The sequence below is a fragment of the Aythya ferina genome, assembly GCF_964211825.1.
Source record: "Aythya ferina genome assembly, chromosome: 13".
NCBI classification, from domain to species: domain Eukaryota; kingdom Metazoa; phylum Chordata; class Aves; order Anseriformes; family Anatidae; genus Aythya; species Aythya ferina.
In genome coordinates, this window is record NC_140311.1 from 3219955 (window position 1) to 3242985 (window position 23031).

Below are 23031 nucleotides of genomic sequence, written 5' to 3' on the forward strand. Positions count from 1 at the left end.
AGGCTACTCAGAGGCACTGACAAATGTGTAAATTTGTCCTGAATAGTAAATTGCTGATGCCTCTATGTTAGAATAAAATATTTAAATATTTTCTGAAATCTGTACCATTGTGTCAGTGAAAAATTCCAACACCTTCAATATTCTGTCTTAGCAGCGCAGCTGAAGCTTTTTTTTTTTTTTTTTTTTTTTTTTTTCTCCATATATTAGGAACTCAGCATACTTTAGCTCTTTCACTCAATATCATGATCTTATGATTGATCTTATTTATTTTTGGTTTGTGTGCAACTTGAAGTTGATGCCAGAGTTCTTCTAATTATAACACAGTCAACATAATGACAGAAATCTTATGTCCTGGAACTCCATAAATAATTCAATGGAACTCAATAGTTTATATTCATTGCAATCCTAATATATCTGCAAACTTATGGTCAGTTTTCAGGTATTTTATATGATTTTACCTTTCTATTAAATTACAATTCTACCCCAAAACAGAGTAATTTGCAATGCTCCTAATGCTCTTGCTTTTGGATACAGATGGCTAGTGATAAAAAGTTGAATTCACTATCCATCTATTCACTGTCTATCAAAATAAGTGTGAACGTAAATTATCCCAATCACTTTCATGCATGGCATGAGAGAAATGATAAATTTGAGTGTCTATTTTTCCTTTTGGTAGAAGAAAGGAACAACCAATAATACTTTCAATAATTTCTCATTACTTATTTTTCCATCCACAATACTGTCATTTTTCAGTAAGCTCTCCTTTTCTCCAGTCTACACAGAAACAAACTGTCACAACAGACAAAGCAGTAACTCTGCAGTACATTCTCCCTTTCCTCGTAAGAGCAACGTAAACCCTTTGGGTGGAGGTAATGGGGGAAATGTATGTTGTAGGGTATCTATGACATACAGCAAATTATCACTTGTGGATTCGTATCTCCTGTATACACGTTCTTTTCAGGAGAAAGGAAAGTGCACTGCTAGAATGGCTGAAGCAGAAAGGATCTGTGCCATTAAGGCAGGTGATGCTGTGGGCTGGGGTTGATCCAGCTGGTGAAGATTTCCTCCATGGACTTCAGCCGACAGTATCCAAGACACGATCCCTTTCTGCACGCTTTGTGAAACTAGGCACATGTTCATTATTCCATCGGTTTCATTTTGGTGGGCAGCATGTTACTCACAGACAAAATATGCATCTCCATCTATCTTTCGCCATATGCTCAACAATTATAAACACATTGAGTCTGGTTAAGTCAACGTAGTTAAGCATGTAAGCTAGGTGGAAAACGGTAGAAAAGGGGGAGGTTTTGAATCACTTTGGAAACATTTAAAAGATCTGAATTCCCTGCGTGTCTGGCAGACGTGAGAAAGAAGCAGAAACGGGAAGGTTAGGTGGACGAGACTCTAACGGGCCTTTCAATTGCCTTAGGGCTGCCTAATGTACCAGAGAGACAGGACAAAATATGCCATCAGTGCTGCCTCATGGACTAGGTACGTCACCTTTGAAGTGCTGATATTCAAAAACATGCCTTACACAGTGTTTTTCCAGTTCACAAAGAATTAAGAGGAAGCAGCTTGCAAAGTTCTTCTGAGTTGTTTTTTTTTTTTTTTTTTTTCCTCTTTTCTTTTTTTTTCCCTATTTTTACAAAAGGCAGAAACAGTCTTTCTTTCAAAAGTATCATTTCATGTTTTTTGGGGACAGATACATTGTTTTTAGAGGTATATTTTATCATCTAGCAAAATCCACTGTAAATGTTAATGCAAAAAGGAGCACTGATTATATACACGTTGTGGTTATTTCTACAAAGTTATGTCTTTTTCGACCCCAAAAATCACCTGAAGACTTAAATGAAGCCAACTACCTCTTTCAGAACTTATGAATAGCATTATTTAGAAATACGGAGAGCCTCAGAAAAAGATGCCACCTGATAGCAAAGGCATAACGGTCTTTTCTTTCAATTCAGATACCTTCTCACATTTCTGCAGGATGCTGCAGCAGCATGCTGGCTGTACACAGGGTACTGCTGGCCTAGGAACAGCGCCAGTCTCTTCACATCCCACATTTGGTATATGAGACTAAAGCAAAGGTAAAATTCCTGGTACAGAAGCAAGTGTCTCTTTCAAGCACTCACAAAACCTGCCAACAGCCCCAAACCGAAACAAAGACTATCACAGCCATCTTTCTGACAGGCCCAAAATTAATTTCCTATTTTTAATATCTATCATTTACATATTCCAGTTAAGTGTCAGAAGAAGGAAGAGATCAGAGCAAGAAATACGATGATTGTGCTGCCACTGCAAGATTATTTTCTGCAATACATTGTTTAGAGCTTTTCTGTCCACTCCTAAATGACTCCAAAAAAGGGCATCCTTCACTTTTATTGCAAAATGACTCCATAGTTCAGCAGCTGCCAACCACAAAAAATAAAGGTTTAATTTTTTCAAAAATTTAAGCCCATTAGTCCAGAAGAAATTTTATGCCAACTCAGATGCTTGTTCTTTTTCTTTGTGAACATACTCTCCTTATATTATTAACATATGTTATGTTATACAAACCAGGTATTTGGTTTTAGTGCACTTCCTAATGAAACTTTGTTTTCTTCTTGGGGGAGCAAATACGGTTAAGGGGATAAGGAATTTAATAATATATAAAATATAAACAATGAACATATTCTTGAATTCAAGGTCCTTCTCTAACAAAGACAATATTAAAAATTAAAATATACCAAAAGAGAAAGCATACTGAGTCTCCATTTGAAGCAAATTTAAGCATTCAGGCCCATCACTAACCCATGGACAGCAGCTTGAACATGAAAGAAAACCTTTTTTGTGCACTGAAAGCCACCTTACATAGGGGGAAATAAAAGGAACAGAGCTAGAGAGACAAGAAGAGGTAAGGCTACTGTGAAGTTTTCAAAAATTACAACTGTTCAAACAAATACGAACTGAAACGGAACTGCTTTGAAACCTGCCTGATCACTGAATGAAAGAAGTCTTCATCCAGTTTCTATGCTGTTACTTTCTGTGGGATTAACAGAGACGGAGTAATGAGAATGTTTTTATGTCATTTGCTGCTCCCTAGTGGAGATAAAACATAATTTCAAAGTTAAAATAAAATTAAAAACAAAACAAACAAACAAACAAACAAAAACCACAACAATTGCTTGTAAATGTTGGGTTGTCCCTGTAAGTAAGGGAAATTGAGTTACTGAGAGGAAAAGGATGGGAACATCTATTTACTTATAACTATTTGGGTATTTAACTTTGCAATAGCAGATTGTTTTATTAACTTATAACAGTTTAGAGTATTTAGACATTTAAAGTCATGATTTCACAGGAAAATCACATTTCTACTTCATAGATCAAAAGTTACATTGCAAATTTATAGGTAGCATTATTTGACTTCGCAACAGCAAAGAGCAATGCTTAATAAACTGATTTCAGGTGACAATAATGTAATATCCCAGTTATTTCTATTGCAAAATAATTCACATGTATTTGTGAAAATGTACTTTTTGATCCCTTTCTGTATTTGTGTGGTTTGTTATCTGATTCCATGATGCCTTATTTGCTTTGGATAACTCAGGAATTACATCGGAACTAAATAAAAAGTGGCACAGATTGTTTTGCACGCAACCAGATGAAGTAAGAGCTGTATCCAGCTATCTGTTGCTGCCCTTTTGCCAATTTATTAAGTCCCATAGTTCTTTTTTTTTTTTTTTTTAAACCAAAAACTTCAAACCAGCAGGATCACAGACCAAATGCAATTGCTTTGTTTTGCACTCTTAGATAGCTCTGCTGTAGGATAATTAGAATTTCAAATAAATATTTTTAAACCTGTGACAGTCAGTCACCATGGAGGAAACTGCAACAATCTGGATATAACGGAGCTTCAAAGAGCTGAGAGACTGCTTCTATTGTCTATTCATTTTTAAAACTATCCATCTGAAAACCTGAAGTATGAAGAAAAATAAATGTTATTTTAAAATACGTTAATACATTTTCTTCTATTCAGAGAAAAAGAAGCACATACAAAGAACACAACACTGTGATGGGGCAGAGAGACAGCTTACTTCATCTGCAAATGACAAAAAAGCTGGGAGGTGCATGGAAGTATACAGAAAGAGAAGTTTGGCATTTTAAATCCCGACAAACCGTAAAGATTAACTGAGCCCTCTGCCCCCACCTCGACCCATGCAATTCAGTAAGATCTTATATCTCAGATTTGATGCCTAAATAAAAATAGTTCAGAAGACAAATACCAATCTGGGAACACACTGGTAGAACACCTGAAAGAAACATCCACAGGCAACAGATCACAAGCTGCGCATCAAAGTGCCACTCTTCCAAAAAGAAAAAAAAAAAAAAACAAAACAGTTGCTGCATCACTTCCTGTGGTGCATAAACAACAGCATGTCCTGACAACACACAAATTCTTCTACTCTATTAGTACAGAAAAGACTTCAGCTGAAATACCATATCCAGTTTAAGCACAAGGGAGAGCAATGAGAATCCTCATATAATTTAGGCATTGGCATCACAAAAGGGTGGGAAAAGGATCAGAAAAATTTGTGTAGATGTCAGCTTCATGACTGCTTTCTTCTTATTTTCCTCCAGACCAACAAAATTTCATTCAATCATTTGTTTAAAGACTATTTTTCTTGCTGTTCTGTGATGGCAACTTGAACTCTACAGCTGTATAGGACACAGGACAGCACAACATGCATTCCCTATGTGGTTGATTCAGAGAGAGCAAAAAGATGTTTCGTAGACTTGAAAGATTTGCTTCAAATGTTCCACGTACTTGGTAACATTTGCAGGTCTGGTTTGGAACATGTGTGCCCTGTGGAGGCCTCTCTGGATCCCTTTTTTGAAGCATATAGGTAATCTTGGTTAGCAAATATCATTTTTTCCCCCTTAAGCAGAAAAAGTCTTTCAGTGACTATGTGCATTAAAATTATTTAGAAACACTTAAAATTCCAATGGCTAGCCCGTCCTATACATCAGACCACTGCAGAGTCAAACATCACTTTCTTGAATATAAATGAAAAGTTCATAATGAAATCAGTGAGAGTGATGCTTGCATATCAAAAAGGAGAATTTGGCTTCTGGTATACTGCTTCAGTTGATGAAATACACTTTAAAATCTAGACATTTAATAACCCTAAAAGCCTGCAGTACAAAATGAAAAATCACGTTGCAAATAGAATAAACTTTTTTGCTTAACCTGCACAACTTCGTAAATGCGAATATTCCTGTATGAAGGTAGAGGCTTTCTGTTTGTTTGTTATTGTTCCTTCCATGAAATTGATTCCCTAATTTCCCTGAGTGCAGAGATGGACTTGTTTTCCTTCTCTAATCACAAAGATAAAAACAAAAACAACAACAACAATAAATTATATACAACCGGAATGCACTTACAATCTCTTCATGCAATTGGTACAGCATGTGTTTGTTTCCAGCTAATTCTTCCATTAAACTCATGTCAGTGTTGCCAAGTCACCTTATTCTCATATCATATCTTTCATATGGGTTTTGCTTTTGGCAGGGAAACCACAAAGTCTCATCGTAGAATGGCAGCTTTGAATATCTCTTGAACTGTGAGAAACCTTCTAGACTGTCACCACACACACTTACTTGTTATTGAGTTACACTTCGAGGGATGACTCTCAAGCATATTAAAACTGCCCTGTCTTAAATGGTATTTAGACCATTTTCTGATTTCTTCTGATTTTCTGATGTCTTCTAAGTTAAATGACAGAAAATTCACAAGGAAAAACTAACTTGAAAATTTTGGAACTGACTCTCAAGACTGCTCAGGCATTTATTTGAAGAGTATGGCACTTAAATAGGTGGTTGGCAGTTGAACTGCTAGAAGAGGGGTGGGATTAGTTCTTTTCTAGTCCTACTCACAGTTTTGTCAAATGTATTCACTATTTCCATTCTTCAAAGTTAATTTTAAAGTGTGATGTACTGATCAAAAAAGTCATTAAGAATATCCGATAGGCAATGGTCAATGTGAACTGTAAAATTTAGTCAAGAACTCCTCCACATGCTTTCTTTCAGTAAGGGGCAAGGAAACAGAGAAGAATTAGCCTATTTTGTATTCTCCATTATTTTGCCCATATATTACTCTTACAAAAAGTAAGAAATAAAATATTTATTAAAAACTTCTTTCTTGGACTCTTCAGCAATTTTTAGAGCTTGTTGTCCTGTACAGTCACAACAAACTCTATACCTTATTTAATAAAACATGTATTTTATTTATTGCCTTGTAGTTTGTTTTTCATTGGCATTTTTAGTAATTACTATACTGCTGGGCAGAGGAAGTGCACGAGCAACAAGTTAGGCTTACTGTGAATGCAGATATGTAAAACCTATTCAAGAATTCAATTAAATAAATCAAATCCAGGAAGAATAAAGTTAATCATGAAAAACAGGGAAGAAATTAAGAAACAAAACAAACAAAAAACTATACAGGAGGAAGAACATAGCTGTGCAAAACTTCAAAAAAAATTACATTTGTCAGTATTAAAACTTTCTAAGTGTTCTCCACATACAATTTTGATTTGAAAGATCAACAGTTAGCTGACAGAGAATGTTGCAGTCCTTACCTTCCTAGAAGGAGCCTACTAAATAAATGACACAAGCTATAGTTTCAGCAGACGATTTTGATGACCTATGCCACACTTCAGCCTCCCAAAACCATGCCTGTATGCAATTAAGTTCTATTGATAACATATTACACATAAAATTGTAATATAATATAATATAATAAAATATAATAACATATATTAACATATATTACCTCTAATATTACCTACTGCTGTTATATTATCTGTATTATTATTAATTACTAATTTGTTATATATATGTATTTACAAACAAATGAAAAAGCAGCAACACTGTTTTCACACCTCACTGTCAGACTTGCAATATCATGCCTTCTTCCTTTTTCTTAAAACAGTTATCATCCTTAGAAGTGTCAGGCATTTTTCTGTTCGGGTCTACATAATAGCAAAGTATATAATATTTTATGACCACCAATGAAATATCAATATTAAGCACAGAGTTGTGTCAGTGAAACACCAAACAGTCCATCCTGGCTAGAAGAACTACCTGATGCTAGTCTGTAGTATTTCCTTTAATAGTGTTACCAGTATTCCATTAAAAGCCCAGATACAAATAAAGCAGAATGTTCATTTTCTGCTTTCACCCCCTTCCTGGAGGGCAGAAAAGGTGACTTCCACATGATTTCTGCGTATTCATGTAGAATTGCACGTTCTCTGTATTTCAGACCTATTGCTTCCTGAATCAGTAAGTGATTTCTTAGTATTTAAATAGATACAAATGCATCCCAGGGATAAAGATTACTCTATGGGAAGGACACAAAACAACAAAAGATCTACATGGCATTCATACAGAAGGAAACTTAACCGTTATTTTTAAGTGCTGTCATTAACTTTTCATGTATTTTTGCAAAGCTGAAGTTTTTTTTTTTGTTTGTTTGTTTGTTTTGTTTTGTTAAAAAAAAAAGCCAAGCTATCTTGAAAACCAGAAAACTATGTAACTCTTTTTGGAAATGAAGTGTACAGAAGCTGAACAATCTTTGCTGCTTGAACTACAAGTTGACAATAATAAAGGGCTGACTTCTCCTCCATTTTTGATCTAGTCACTAGACGGAACAAAGAGATGCACTCAGTTATTGTGGGCTGCACTCTGCACAAACCACGGATTCAGAACTGTCAATTGGCGTCATGCTTTCCTGCAAATGGCATTTTCTATAACACATATTATTTACGTCTTACATACAAACACTTTCTTTAATTGCTTTGTCCTTGCTTGAATAGTTTGTTTTTAAGCACAATGTGTTAATGAAAAATGGAGGTTAAATTCTGAGTTTTGAACATAAATGTTTTCCCTTCAATTCAGGATCTTATGAAATTGAGAATCAGATATTTACAATATATACGCTAATGTTAGTGTTGTTTGCACCACAACATACTGGAAAATTTAAAATCAGCCTATACTTCCTCTTTACATAGGAGGCCATGGAATTAGATATGCAGGAAAGTGCAGGTGAAAGATATTTTTTATCTATTTATTTCTACAGTTATACTAGCTGTTTCATCGGTGTATTAATGTTAATTTAAAAATGTATATCTGTAGAGTGGTATAATTGAGTAGAATATTTTGTACTTTTACCAGTGATTTATCTCATGTGTAGTCATCAAAAGAATAAAAATGAACATTTCACAACAGAAAATTCATATTAGTTAAAGCTAAGTGGCATACCAAGCAATTCCCATCAGCAAATAAAAGTGAGGAGTTGCTATATCTATAGTGAACATACCTTAAAAGCAACTGGAAATTGACAAGATTGCTCTAATGGAATGATAACAGCTATTGGGCATAATAACCAACCAGAAAATAAGCAATTGAACTAATAGATCAATTAAACCTATAAGGAAATGTGTGGCCTCTGTCACAGCGAAGTTGCAAGAGAGAGACTCTACAGAGTATCTTCCACAGGCAGGGGTAAAACTACGTTTTTAAAAACACATAACTCTGAAATGCAAAGATAAAAAAAATGAGAAAGCAAGTGTTTGACTATTTAAAGAGAAGTAGGAGTATTTTGTAAGAAGTATAAATTTCACTTTTGACCTACAGGGATTCAAAAGTCATGTTTATAGAAAAAAAGTTTTTGTTTTTTTTTTTCCCCTCCTAACAAGTATTAAATATTCTATTAAAAAAAAATAAAAAAAGATGTTTGGACTAATGGGAACATTTGGTGTCCTTAGTACCTTCACTAAAGAAGCCTACACCTACATGCCAACACTTGGTGTTAAGTAGCTGAACCAAACAGATCTACCAGTGTTTTATTTATTTTGTGTATTGCAAGCATATAGGCTGCAGTTTATCACAATGACGGCTAAATCTATCATCCTCTACCTGGAGCTATAATAGGAGTGCTCTCAAATCAACAAGTCTTTCCTTCAGAGTAACTGAACTGTAAATTGTCCTTGACCAGTCAGACAAACAAAAACAACCTTCCCTGTTAATCTGCTGAAGACAAACAGTTCACTGTCTTTCATCCTCAGAAGAAGGATGTCAGTGGCAATGGTGTTTTATATGTCACATCCTTCACACAATGCTATTCTGTTTTCTGGTTCAAAAGCTTAGTGAGATATTAAGAAATACAAGCATTTTGACCTCTAGAAAAGTAAATAGTCATGTTGATTCTAGGAACATGGATTTTTTTTTTTTTTAATGACAATGAAGTTTCCCATATAGTTAGATTATATTACCAAAATAAGTGTTTTTTTTTTAAATTTATTTATTTATTTATTTTTTCCCTAGTAGGTTGAGAGAACTTGCAACAACATGGGGATATTTTTATACAGGGATATTTTTATTATACATATATACATATATATACACACATATAAATGTATATACATATATACAAGGATATTTTTATTCCTGTGCAGAATCAGGAAACTAATTTCACAATATACAGTTACAGAATTATTTGGGATGACGCATACACATCACTGTTGTAACTTTACAGATAAGATATATTTCTAATGAAATTACTGGAAAAGATTTTTATTTAGGCTATTTCATGTGTTCCATGCAGCAACAGAGAACAGATATTTTATATCTCCTCATCACTTCCTGTAACTGATTTTTTAAGGTATTTTACCAAAAAGCATTCCTGAAAGGCTCCATTAAAGAAATGCTGACACATTATGTTACAGTATGTTACAGTATCTTGGGTTCTATCAGTCACATTTCATTACTTTTACATAGCATGGCTCTATTGATGCAACCTGATGTGACATGTCACACTGCAGTGTCAGCGACAAACTTTGACTAAAAAGTTTTTGTCCTCAAAACCAGCATCTGTAGATGAAACAAAAGAAATTACTAGACATCCCTTAAATTTAAACTATTTATTTGTGGCAATAAACATGACTTTACTACCACACTTGTATGCTAGTACTGAAAATTTCCTGCAGCATTAGTGCATACTATGTGCAGTCAAAATTGGCAGTAGTTTGAGCATTTTACAACTGGCACATCTTTATTCAGAACATCCAGAGGTTCCTGGGTCAACAGCTTCCTATTTATTCAAATTTATATTGACTAGCTTCAGAAGGCAAAGCTGACAAAATGATTAATTAGACTTTATAACTCATTGGCAGCCTGCAGTTTAATAGAATTAGTAGAGCTTAAGTTCATCTTTAAATACCATGACGGTTTTAATTTTAAAAATGTCAAAATACATTTTTCAGTCAGTGCAAAATACAAGATGACTTACTCAAAAATTACAGAAAAGCAAAAAAGACTAAATAGGCACTGTGTTTAATATAGGATTTTTATGATGATTAAGAGAAGTGATTCACTTTTTAATTCACATTATGAAGCAGTACGCCTTGTACAGACAGTAAGTTCACTCTGAATACGAAGGCATTTGTTTATAGTGCGGGCATGTGATCCTTTTTTTTTTGTGATCCTTTAAAAATTATTTAAACTTGACAATTTCACCAAATACACTGATGAAATCTGAATGGTGAGAGAGAAATTAATTAAATTAGTTGTAATGGTAGCATTTTTGTCCAATAAAACCAATCCATGTGATTTTAGCAGCACAATCAGATCCCTTCAGCACAGAGTGCCCTTCTATAGTAGCTGTAGTAGCCTCTTCCCACATACTGTCAGGTAAGCATGCAACTCATTCATTTTTATCATCTCAATTGGTACAAACTGTTCGGTGTAACTCAAATGGTAGCTAAATGTTCAGCTGGGGACACACTTGTTCATTCTTTCTGTGAGCCATTCTAACATCACACCAGCCTTTATTCCTCTTTAGGGAAATCTCTCTCTTTTACATCCTGACCTTTTCATATTCTTTCAAGAGTGAACATTTCAAGGCATAAGGCTGTAGAATTGATGCAAATGTTAAAACTTCTCACAGATACTCTGGGCACCTCCTGAAGAGCTACAAAGATATCACAAAAGTGACCTACAGACTTTTATGTAATTTCATAGGTCCAAATATAGTCGATCATTCAACCTTCATGCTGGTTTTAAACCTAAGTGTTGAATTTATTAATTGGTTTTCCTTCTCCGTTTCCTCTTCTGTTTATTTTTGGCTCATGACTGTAGCTTGGCTAAGTATGCATCATGGTCATCGACTCTTTCTAGTTCATGTGCTTTCTCAGAGCATGTGTGATTATGCTGGCATGTATGACAAACTTACAAGTAGAGGATTTCATAGAAAAATATAAATAAGAATTTAACATCAACCTTAACATTAATTTTAAACATATAACAGTACTAATCCACAGTACTGTTTTCAGAGACACTGTGGTTTACTATACACACATACAGGATTAAAAAAATAAAACTTACAGCACATGCAGATCATTTAGGTTGACGTTATGTACTGAAGTGCACTTAATACTTGATGAAGTAATAATGTCTTAAAGGGAGATCCTGCTAGATAAATAACACAGTAAGTCTTATTTTGGCTGCATATCTAAGTTATGTTAAAACTTTCTAGAATGCATGAACAATATATTTTTAAATTATTTTTGTAAAAAGCTAAGAAAATGCTGTGACAGAAGACCAAATACAACTGAAGTCACTATCATTCAAAATGGAGAATAGTAGAATATGTTTTAGGGGGTGAGTGAGTTGCATGAACAGGTATCATCCCTCTTCTCAAATCTGAATTGATAGCATATTCAATCCATGGAATTTAAAATCATCTGGGCTTTTAATACACCTGCTACAGACAGGAACATGCACCCAGATGTAATAAGATAGCTATGATGTAGCCTTCCCAATTGGGAATACTCAAAGTTTGTTACATAAATATGAATGACATGCTAGCCTTCTGTTCTGTTTGTTGTAACAAATAAGCAGAAGAAAGAGATCCGAAAATTTAAATTGATTCAGTAACACTTGCAAACTGAGTGGTCAGAGAAAGGACTGCTCTAGAGAAATGTTTTCCCTTGTCCAGAAATAAGCTGAGTATGTGATTTATTTTGTGAGAATTGATGAGCCAAGTTTCTTTCCTTTTAATTTTCTCTGCTTTCTTATATTTAGTAATTCTTAGTAGGAGTGCATTTTGAGTATAATTGCAGTTAGATTTATTCCACCCAAAAGGGAAACTGTAATTGCCTAAGGTAGCACTGAAAAAAACAAATGAGCCTTCCCCTAATTCTGAGCTGGTGAAGAAGTTTCAATGGGATGCATTGGACAGCACTGAAAAAATGACCGAGGCAAGCTGTAACTGCCAGAGGGACTTAACACCATGATGCCAGAAGCCCCCATCAGATACGAAAAACAAACTGTACATAAAGATATCCAAACTCCAAGAGGGAAGGAGAGGATTGAGATGCCCACACTCTACCTTTATTCATGTGATTAACAGACATTAGCGAAGTCAGGTTATGTCATCCAACTCCAAACAGAGATTCAATGAGAGGAGGAGGTGGCAAACAGCAAGAACAGTCAATTCATTTTAATGTGACAAAGTATGGCAAGACCACAGGAGAAAAGAGTGAGAAGGATAAATAAAAACGATACTGGAGTTACTGTTAGACCATGACATTGAAAAGCCTTTATAACTAGCTGAGAAGTACTAAAGAGATTGCTTTGTTCACAGAATTACAAAGTCCTGATGTATTTATACAAGCAGTGCAGCTGCTGCTCTTTACAATTTATTGAAGTCTACCTTCAATGACGGGGCATGTAGCTTAGGCATCCAGACATAATGCATTAATACACCTGGCTAGATCACTAGTTATCAAAATTTTGATTTTGTTTTCATTCTCTTCGGAAACTACTTAGAACAGAGAAACACACTACTGAGCCAACACACTGTTTTTTCCATATGCTTATTCTAGACACTTTAAAATAAATTCATGGCTATATTTTTTTTTTTTCATCTACATTTATAGGTTCTCAAATGGTTTAACAAAACTGATCTATAGAACACAGAAGGTGCTGAAGTTCTAGTTAGGCTTACTGATGTACAAAAATCAAAATCAAAGAGAAGCACTTCCAGCACCAGTCTCAATTATGTTTAGCTGAAAATAGAGAATACCATAATTTGTTTTTCTTTTCTTTTCTTTTTCTTTTTTTTTTTTTTTTTTAATTTCAGGCAAAAGGAGAAAGTCCTTAAGACTACACATGCTCTCCATTTCCTTTTAGTCTTTTTTCTTTATTTTTAAATTGTGTGGTTTCTGCCTGACTTGATACCAAATTAAGTGTAAAAAAATTCAGTTTTTCATAGGAAGCTGATACTTCCCAAAATCTGCCTCTTAGTACAAACAACATTCTTGTCAGCTTTTGCAACAGTGAACAATGTCCAAGAAGACATTCACAACACTCCAAGGCATACAACACAATCTCATTTTTTTTAATAGGAAAGTGCCATTTTGATAGGCAGCAACACAGACCTCACTGTATTTCAAATACTTTGAATATAAAAACAACAACACTTCCCCCCCAACTCCTATACTGCCATAAACAATTAGAAATTAAAGAGGCAGAAAAAATAAAGATAGCGTAATGTATACATATATGCTAGAAATGCAGGGAACAAGGTACATATGTTCAGATCACAATGTGTAACTAGAAACTAAACTAGTTTCTAATGTGGTAGTTGTTTATGTCATGAGACATACATACATATGATTCTATGAAACAGAAGGACAGCTATTTCCAACAGAAATGTATACATTAGTTCTTGAGAATTATTACATTTCTGCACAACTAATACTCCTTTCAATTCTAAGAGCCAAAGTTCTCTCTAGACACCTAGAATATTAGGGGAAAGACCCATTTTGATACACTGGCAGAAACAAAACTGAAAGCCCTTAGAGCTGCAATATTAGGATTTTGTTTAAGAGACAAGGTATTTTCTACAAAGTTGATGAAATTCCCTACTCATTTCAGGAACTGGAAACCATATTCTACACAGACAGAATGGAGGACGTACAGCATTTGTGATGGCTCACTTATGGGGTAATAGAAAATGGCTAGGGTATCTACGTAGCCCTTTGTCTTATTGGTTCTCAGGAAGCAAGGTGACACACACAAGGAAGTGTGCTCCCGTGAGATGAAATTAAATCTAGCAGAAATTTGCAGGTTGGATTTTGATCATGAACCTAATAAGTCAAGAGGGAGCAGGGGAAATAGAGGGGCATAGGCAAGCTGTGCCTGTTAGTAGTGAAATATTTGTGTGTAGATTTTATAGAAAATGCCAATAGACAGGTCTTATGGTTCTTCAGGAAGAGGTAATTTTCCACTTAAATGCATATGCATATTAAATTGTGTAGTACTGTGCAAATGAAGAAGGCAATCTATAAGGAACTTAAAGTAAGCATACTGAAGGAGATTCAAAAGAGCCAATTCAGCATATATGGTATACATGACTGATCATAGAATGATAATGAATAACAATATCCCTTTGATGTTAATTAGTTGCACTTGATAAGGCAATGCTAAGTGGGTTTACTACATTCAAGTAAGAAAAATCAAAACCTCAATAAAGCTTTCAGAATGCTAAAACCAATAAGGATTTAAAAAGCAACAAAACATTATAATGCTGCCAAGAAATCCCTAATTCATTGGATTATCTAAACTCCAAACTAAGGGAAAAGACTTAATAAAAAAGAAGAATCAGAAATAATGAATGTACCATTTTGCCAGAAATGTTTAGGGGTTTTTGTTGTTTTCTAAACTCTGGGGAAGCAAAGAACAAGTCTGTTGGCACTGAATTCAAATGATGGACTCAAAACTAAACACAACATAAACTCTAAATTTTAACAAAATATAGATGAATGTACTAATGACAGACAGATCAGTAATATTTAAAAAGTGAATCAATGAACGTTTTCTTATGCTCTGTCAAGACTCTTTCTTGGATCTCCTCGCATTTGAGGATATATTTCATATGACAAGAACTGCATGAATTAGGTAAGGAGTAGCACTGGTTTCTTTCCTCTCTCCAGCAATTTTTTATTTTTTATTTTTAATTGTGGGACTAAACACTTTTTTTTTTTTTTTGTACTCACCCCAGGACTCTTGCAACAATCAGAACACATAAAAGTACCAATACAGTATATGATTCTGTCCCTCCAAATCAAATTGTGACATTATGCTTGTTGCTTTCTATTCAAACTTCGCTTTGCAGATAGTGTCATTAATTTTTTCAAGTGCTTTCTATCAAAGTCATTACTATTGTACCTGCATGTTTCAAACAGGCTGCTTATATGATTTTCAAAAACCTTGTTAGATAAGAGAATGTTATGATTACTATTACTAAATAATAAGGTGAGATACAGAAGGATTAGACACAAAAGATTTAGCTCATCTTGATTGCCTGGTTGGCTCAAGAGTTCAAATTTTTCAGTAATTCATACTGGGAGCTGTGTCTGAACAGACAGCAACTTAAAAGATTTCAGTTGCAACTACTCAATAATAGTCCAGACGTTCAGGTGTGAAACTACACATCTAGAATGCAAGGAAAACACAAGGAGTTAATACTGCTAAAAAAGACTGGAATAAATGACTGGTTAGAACCATACACTGATATGCTTCAATGCCATTTTGGTCTCTACTTCAGTCATCTACTTACTCAGTTAAAATATTTTTCAAATACCACAAACTCGTTAGCATGTATGGAAAAGATACACGCAACTAGAACAAATAATGGATATTACCTGACACTAAAAAATATGGTGCATATTAAGATTAAAATTTTACATCTGGTTAATGATATTAGTACCTAGAAGGTTGCTTTGGCCTATTTCCCATTAGGATGAAATATCCTCTTGTTCTCTTCCCTATTTATACCCTAAATCTTGAATATGCAGAAAAAGCAACACTGATATAATAAAAATTTGCACATATTAGCACTCACATATCTATGGAAGTGCCAAAAGCCTCTTGCATAAAAGTCACACAGCACAGCAACCCAAAGCAGCTATAAAAAATTCTACTAATTTTCGTGCTTTAGCTTAGTTGAGTAGACTACCAAACTAAACAGTAGTAATAGTAGTAGTAGTAGACTATCAAACAAAAGTTGAGTGTCTACGAAAAAGTCTAAAATTTAGTTTACTTTTTACCTAGTAATAAACGTAAATCACGGTTAGCATGCATTTTGAGAAACGAATGTGATAATAGTAAAAAATGAGTAACAATATTAATATTCATATATTTTATAATCCACATAGTACTTCCCCAGATCCCAGTAGTACATGAACAGATTTACCCAGGAGATGCTCTTGGTCTAGCAACACACCATTCAATTCATAAACTTGCTCTCTGGTCTTGGATTTTGTTCCTTTTCTGTTTGTGTGCAGTCATGGCCAGCCATATGTCAAAATGTTCAAAACTGAGTAATTCTGCTTTCATGTATGATCTTTAAAATTCCGGAACCCTTTTGAAACTCAGGATTTCATTCACACTTCAACACATCTTCCTGAGGAAAGGCCAAATAGGGGACTCTGCTGACTTACCCCTCATATTTAATGTTCTTGGAAAACATCTTGCTGCTACAGCTTTTCTGCCTTGGCAATTCTATGGTACATCAAAACTATTATTAGTATAGAAAGGGAAAAATACACATGCAGAAATTCAAAAGCAATGTAAGCACAAAGAAGCAAAAATGTACCATAAATATTCTATGGTATTTCAAAAACATTTCTGGTTTTGCTTTAAATAAGATCTCTAGGAAAACCAAAGCACTAAACCATGATATCAACCTTGACATTATGGAAAAATGCCTTGAGTCTGGTTCATTTCATAGATATATATTAGAGGATAACAAAATTAAAATGATCTTGTATATAAATAAATATGAAACTTATTGAAGAAAATCATATGTGCCTACTGTGTTTAAATTAATTTCATATAGCTCATCATATCTGCAGCAAATATGTTTGCAGCATTCAGTGGCTCAAAAATAGGAAAGCAATCTTATGCATTTCCTATTCTAAAAAGAAGGGATCATGCTTTGATTTAGATTCTTATCATCTGATAGCCTTAACTTCATCGCTATGTAAGAAGATGGAGGAAATGATTTATTGTTGACTGTCATTCTTTCTGGAGATGAATAATCTTCTTCCTCAGTATTAAAGTGGCTTTCAGGCAAATCAATCAACCATAGATCATGTCATAAGACTGTCTTCTGATGTTAATAAAGCATTCTGTAATAAGGAGTTTTTATGTGTTGTATTTATAGACACAGAAAAACTATAATATCCTGTTTAAAAAGGGACCATCTTGCCTGTGGTACTGTTTTAAACTTAAAACACATACATACATCGCTCTATCTTAATTCTGCAATATATACTGTGTTCAAGAGAGCAACAGTGTGCAAAAAGTGATCAAGTTAGGATGACAATAGTGAACTGAAGTTTCAGAGTATGAGTAATGGACATCATGTAAATTAATTACAGCATTTCACTTTGAAAATTAACATTACTACATAACTGAAAGACCGCCTTAGGTTATAACGCAAAAAAGACCAGTTAATGTGGAACATCTTATATAGTTGAGTCGTACTTTAAAACTGCTTCTTCTTCAAATGTATATATCATAATGTGACAACATAATGAAATGTCAGAACTGAAGAACACACAACATTGTCATTTTTCCTACACTGCCTAGTCTGACTTTGGCACAAGCATAGGGTAATTTTCAGGTCAGGTATTCACAGAAGTGGGCAATTTAAATTATCTATGAATTCTTTCAAGTCACTGATAATTCATTACCTCCATATCTCCAATAATAAGGAAAAATGACATTTACTGCATAATTTAAATATTTAGAGGAGTGACTGAATAATGACTTAGGGTCATCAAATTTAGTTTTGTAATTGAACTAGAGAGTAAAGAATTTGAAGTACAAGGAGAAACTTCTGGGAAACAGGGAAGCAATTCACTTTCTAAACCTAAAATTCTGACTTAAATTATATGCATGCGTCAAATGTTTAGACCTGTCAGCTGATCTTTGTTGATCTTAATGCTTTGGACATGACATTCTATTATCACTTCTTGAATAAAGGTTGGATACTAAGGAAGAGCTCAATAGCTCAAACAAATGATTCATCAGAACTTCCTAGGTGGCTGTCTGGTCATCTCTGTTTAGTATTTGCAGTGGTATGGATAGGGGTTTAAAATCCAGCCATAGCATAGACATTTTCCTTTTTGGAACAGAGATGCCTATGTGTAAGGCTGGAACAATCCAGATCTAGAATGACTGACACCAGGCAAAGCAGGTGACTATCCAGAACTTTGAACATCATACAGTGGAAAATCAGATAACTAAAGGATTCAAAAAAATTTGTGGGGACAGTGAAGTAAGCAAATAAAGTAATCTGAGTAGCTATGGCTTTTATGCTCATAAGGAAGCAATTTAAGTTTTGGTAGTTCAAAGATTAAGAGCCTGCAGTGAACAAAATTGGCAGAGATGATGAACTGTTTAACAACTTGGTAGGATTTAGAGTGATTATGCGTCCATAATAAGCATCCTTATTACTTACATTTAACCCAGTGTGCTGCAATTAATATAGACAGAGGGAAAAAAAGGTTAAAGACTTAAAATTTGCTTGTGTAAGCTAAATAATTGCTTGAATCCTTAATGATTGCTAAGCAAGACTAAAGATTTTTGAGATGATCAACATAGTGTGAGAAATTACTTTTTTTTAAACTGCATCTGAACTTCTAGTTTTTGAACAATATAAAGCAGCAGTTTCTGCAGTACCTTTAACCTAGCTAAAACAAATGAACATGGCAAAAACACCATGCAGCCCACCTTTTAAGAATTCTTAGAACTGGTGATGCAAAACCACTATGTTAGCACAATGAGGACTCCAAACCCTACAGATTAATTTTACTTTGAGGTTTTATTGCAGTTTTCCCTTCTCTGCAAAACCTTATTTGGCTAAACATTTAATCACTATCATTTAGTTGAAATTAATGTTTGTTTGTTTTTAATCCTTGGTTCTTCGTTATTTTGTTTTTCCATTTTAATTCAGTGGGATAGGATTTAGTTGCCTCCTATGTGTGAATTTGGGTTGAAGAAGCCAGTTAGATTAGTTATCTGGTTATACTGCTGAGTTATTTGCTATCTGATGGTGCTGAATTAGATTGCTAAAGTACAACCTTTACAATCTGTCACTTTTCCAGATCTTTTAAGTGCTGTTGATATCATCCTAGAAATTTCAATCACTAGAGTAGGAATAGCTTTGGAAATTATTGATGTCTATAATAAGGTAATATGTCACAGCAACAATGTCATTTTTGTATGGATTCCAGCCTGTGTAGATATTAAAGGAAATGAAATGGGAGATAAAGCAGTCAAAAAAGCTTTGCGAAATAATTCAGAAGTCATTGAGAACAGAGAATTTGGTCAGTCAACAAACAAAAATGCAAAGCCAAACAACTAATTCTGGCAGCTGAAGGTTAAAGAAGGGTAAGTTAATTTACAAAGAATATTCAACTTCTTTACCCATTTACCAAAAAGAAACAGCAATAAAATCATACCTAAGAACCAGAGATTTTCATTCCTACATACGGTAAGGCTGACTAGTTGTATTTATATGCAAGAATGCTTTTCTTAGATGTGATGCCCTCTCATATTTCTTTCCTAAAATTTAACATTTTATTCAGGACTGCTTCATCATCAACTTATTGCAACATTTAAAATACTGTTCAGCAGTGTACAAAGTTTTGTACACAATTTAAGAAATCCAATATTTGTACAAGTGGACATTTCTCTTATTTGAATAATTGATATTAAATGCAAATACAGAAGATCTAAGAAGAATGAAATATATAGTACCTTACAGATTTAAGTTACTGGAGCTAAATCTGTCTACTAAGTCATACTTTGGTATTTTTTTCAACTCAAGTAAAATATTAATACCATACAGTTTGCAGTACATGCTTTCTTTAACTACATTATTATTGAATTTTACTTCAAGTTACTGAAAATGCAGTAAATAAAAGGCTGACCAAAGTACTGTCAACACAATGTTTAGGTGAAAGAACATCACCATTAAAACATAAATCAGAGCTGACTGTTCTCAGTGAGTGTTGTACTTCAATTATATAATGTATCCCCAGCCTTCTACTGGGAAAGACTTCCCCCACATTTTTCTTTTAATTATTAACATTGCTCCTCTTACAATTTCATGTTTATATGATAACAGAGATCCGTGTATTTCCCAACAAGGTCTTATCAAGGCACATATTTTATGTGAAGTTAAATGGTAACTTTTCTGTGAATCCTACAAAATCCTGTTCCTTCAGCCCTGCATCAGCCAGTTCCTGCCTTCCCTATTGCGTGCTGCTACATGTCTTACTGTATACAAAATCACCAAATGATCCAGGTAAAAAAAATGGGCTAGGGTAAAAACAGTCTGCATTTCACTGAAATACACATTTTTGTACATAGGGGCTATTATTTCTAGTAGGGTTCATTTGATAATCCAGTCAACAATGTGCTACCATAAACAGTTAACACAGAAAAAATACAAAAGAAGCCCTAAATACAGTGAAACTATGAACAAACTTTGCATATTGTTGAAACAAAATTCAACAATATACTACTGTAAGCCAATAGGTAGATATTTACCTCCAGTAAAAAATTATACATAAAGTATTAAGTTCTATATAAAATTGTGTTTGTATGTATAAGCATATGTATAAAAATACCTCATACTTCATAAGTCATACATGTTGTACGCCAAACAGGAGAGTGTCCCCCCAGAAAAATGTAGCTGTCATGTACACCATGAAGTTTGCAGAAATTTAATAATACTGGATAGCCTATTACATGTAGACTCGAATTTACACAGAATGTGTCAATGGTATTTTTACAGCAGTAATCATACATGCATTTCCAATATACTAATAATTATAGAAAGCAAGAAATAATAGAAGCTGCCCTGATACAATTATTTCTTTTCCTTCTCTCTTACAGTGTTATCATTTACCTGTTTAAAAGGTATACTCTTCATGAGCTTTACTCCTCTGCTTGTTTATAAAGGTTAAAAGCAGGACATTAAGCTCAGCTGCAGATGACTGAGGAACATTGCAGTAACAAACAAAAAGAAAACAAAAACTGAACATCGATACCTAAAGATACACTTGAAAAATCAATCCTCTTGCACTTAATCAAAATCAATACATATTGACACACACAGGAAGCTAAATTTATGCGCAACCCATATTTTTAGAAGTGAATATTGATATAATTTTCAATATCTCGCATTTGTATGCCCACCCTGAAATATCTTAACTGGGCTTGTTTTCATGGAAATGATACTCTGAACTGCTGAGCACCTATCATTGAAGTCTATTGTTTCTTCTGGTTTGGGTGGCGTATTATCACACAGAGCACCACATCCCTATCTGAAAGGGACCCACTGCTTCATTCAGTCTTTAGCAGAACAACAGACTCTCCTACAAAGGCAGGCTGAGAGCACTGGGTTGTTCAGCCTGGTGAAGCAAAGGCCCTGGGAAGACCTTACAGTACCTAAAGGGGGCTGCAGGAAAGCTGGGGAGGGACTCTGTCCCTGGGGGTGTAGCGATTGGACAACAGCGAATGGCTTTAAACTAAAAGATGGTAAAGTTAGATTAGATATACAGAAAAAGAAATCTATTGACAAATGTGAAAACATGAGTCATAGCAGCCTGAGGTGCATAGTATTACGTAAACCACCTTGTTAACATGTGTAGCTAAACAAGAGCTCAACCGTGAAATAAATAAATAAATAAATCCCCAACAGCTAAACAAAAAAAAAAACTTGAAAAATATTTTACCACCCTCTAGTGGCACAATGTGAGATGGACATGAACAGAAATAAAGTGTTTACATGTATTTCTTTAGCTATCAATAAGAAATTCTTAAAAACAAAACAAAAAAAAACACACACAAAAACAAAACCAACATTTATTTTGTCTCCTGCTGAATCATACTAGGTTGCATAAGATACAATATGAAGAGAAAACCACACTGACTTAATTCTTACCGCTACTAGCGTAAAATGCTTCTTACTATGAGTGTGAGCTTTTTAAGAGAATTGGCTTGAGATAACCTCACTGTTCAATCCTGTTGAAGATTTTTTCATTTAATATTAACCAATGAAACAAGCCTAAAGTTTTAAACTTTTGTTTAAAAAACAAAATTTGTTTTTTGTTTAAAAAACAAAATTTGTACTACACTGAACGCAATCTTTATTTCTTAAAGTGCAGCACAAAGTTCAGTCAAGCTTATATTCTAGCAGATTTATAAATTCTGATTTCAAAACTCTCTAAAAAAATCTCAGACCTTAGAAAATTAAAACATATTTAAAAATAGAAAAGAACACATATATGTCAAAATGTAGAAAAAGTACATAGACATCTGAACTTCACTGTATGTCTGCCAATCCTTCTGTCCCATCCCTAAATCAGGCAATAGACTCACAGTATGTCCACTACACCATCACCTTTTAGCATGATCTTGAGATGCTTAAAAGCCTTCTCTCCCCCCCCCACTTTTTTTTTTTTTTTTTTTTTTGATTTTAATAGGTGGGTAGATGGGAGCCTCAGAAACATCTTTTGATCTAACATGAAAGACTGAAAACACTGGACTATACTGATGTAAATTAACTGAACCAGTACACCTGACATCAAAGCATTTCCATCTACACTAACATTGTATTCTCATGCCAATTCTCAGTCAGAAGGTTCCAGGGAAAGGTCTTTCTAAATTGTTAATAATTGAAATACTGGCTGACCTTAGCAAATACTTTCCATAAATCACTGATACCACACTATTTTTTTCACCGACCTTTTACATTTTTTAATGTGGCTACTCCAGCAGTTAAAATTCATCCATAACAATTCTTCATGAGAACTAGATCACTTTCAACCCAAGCTGTGAAATGGCCAAGAAAACAAGTCTGCACTTCTCTGGGAAAGACCATGCTTCCTTTCCTTGCAATGTTCCAATGCC

At 34.2% G+C, this 23031-nt stretch overlaps 1 protein-coding gene across 6 annotated transcripts in view; it reads right to left on the bottom strand.

Annotated features, from left to right (window-relative positions):
* LOC311443980 (uncharacterized protein) overlaps window positions 1-23031 on the bottom strand; it is a 199534-nt gene that overhangs the window by 173803 nt on the left and 2700 nt on the right. The window contains exons 3-5 of one of the 6 annotated variants that reach the window (XR_014697602.1): window positions 21026-21113; window positions 16542-16602; window positions 15072-15534 (exon numbers count right to left, since the gene is read on the bottom strand). The exons of 2 other annotated variants lie outside the window; for them this stretch is intronic. The gene's annotated coding sequence lies outside the window, so the exon portion shown is untranslated. Of the gene's footprint in view, window positions 1-1609; window positions 2409-2972; window positions 3023-3837; window positions 3954-15071; window positions 15535-16541; window positions 16603-21025; window positions 21114-23031 lie in introns of those variants that run through there. 3 more of the 6 variants (XM_084534692.1, XR_014697601.1, XR_014697599.1) reach the window with 3 other exon arrangements.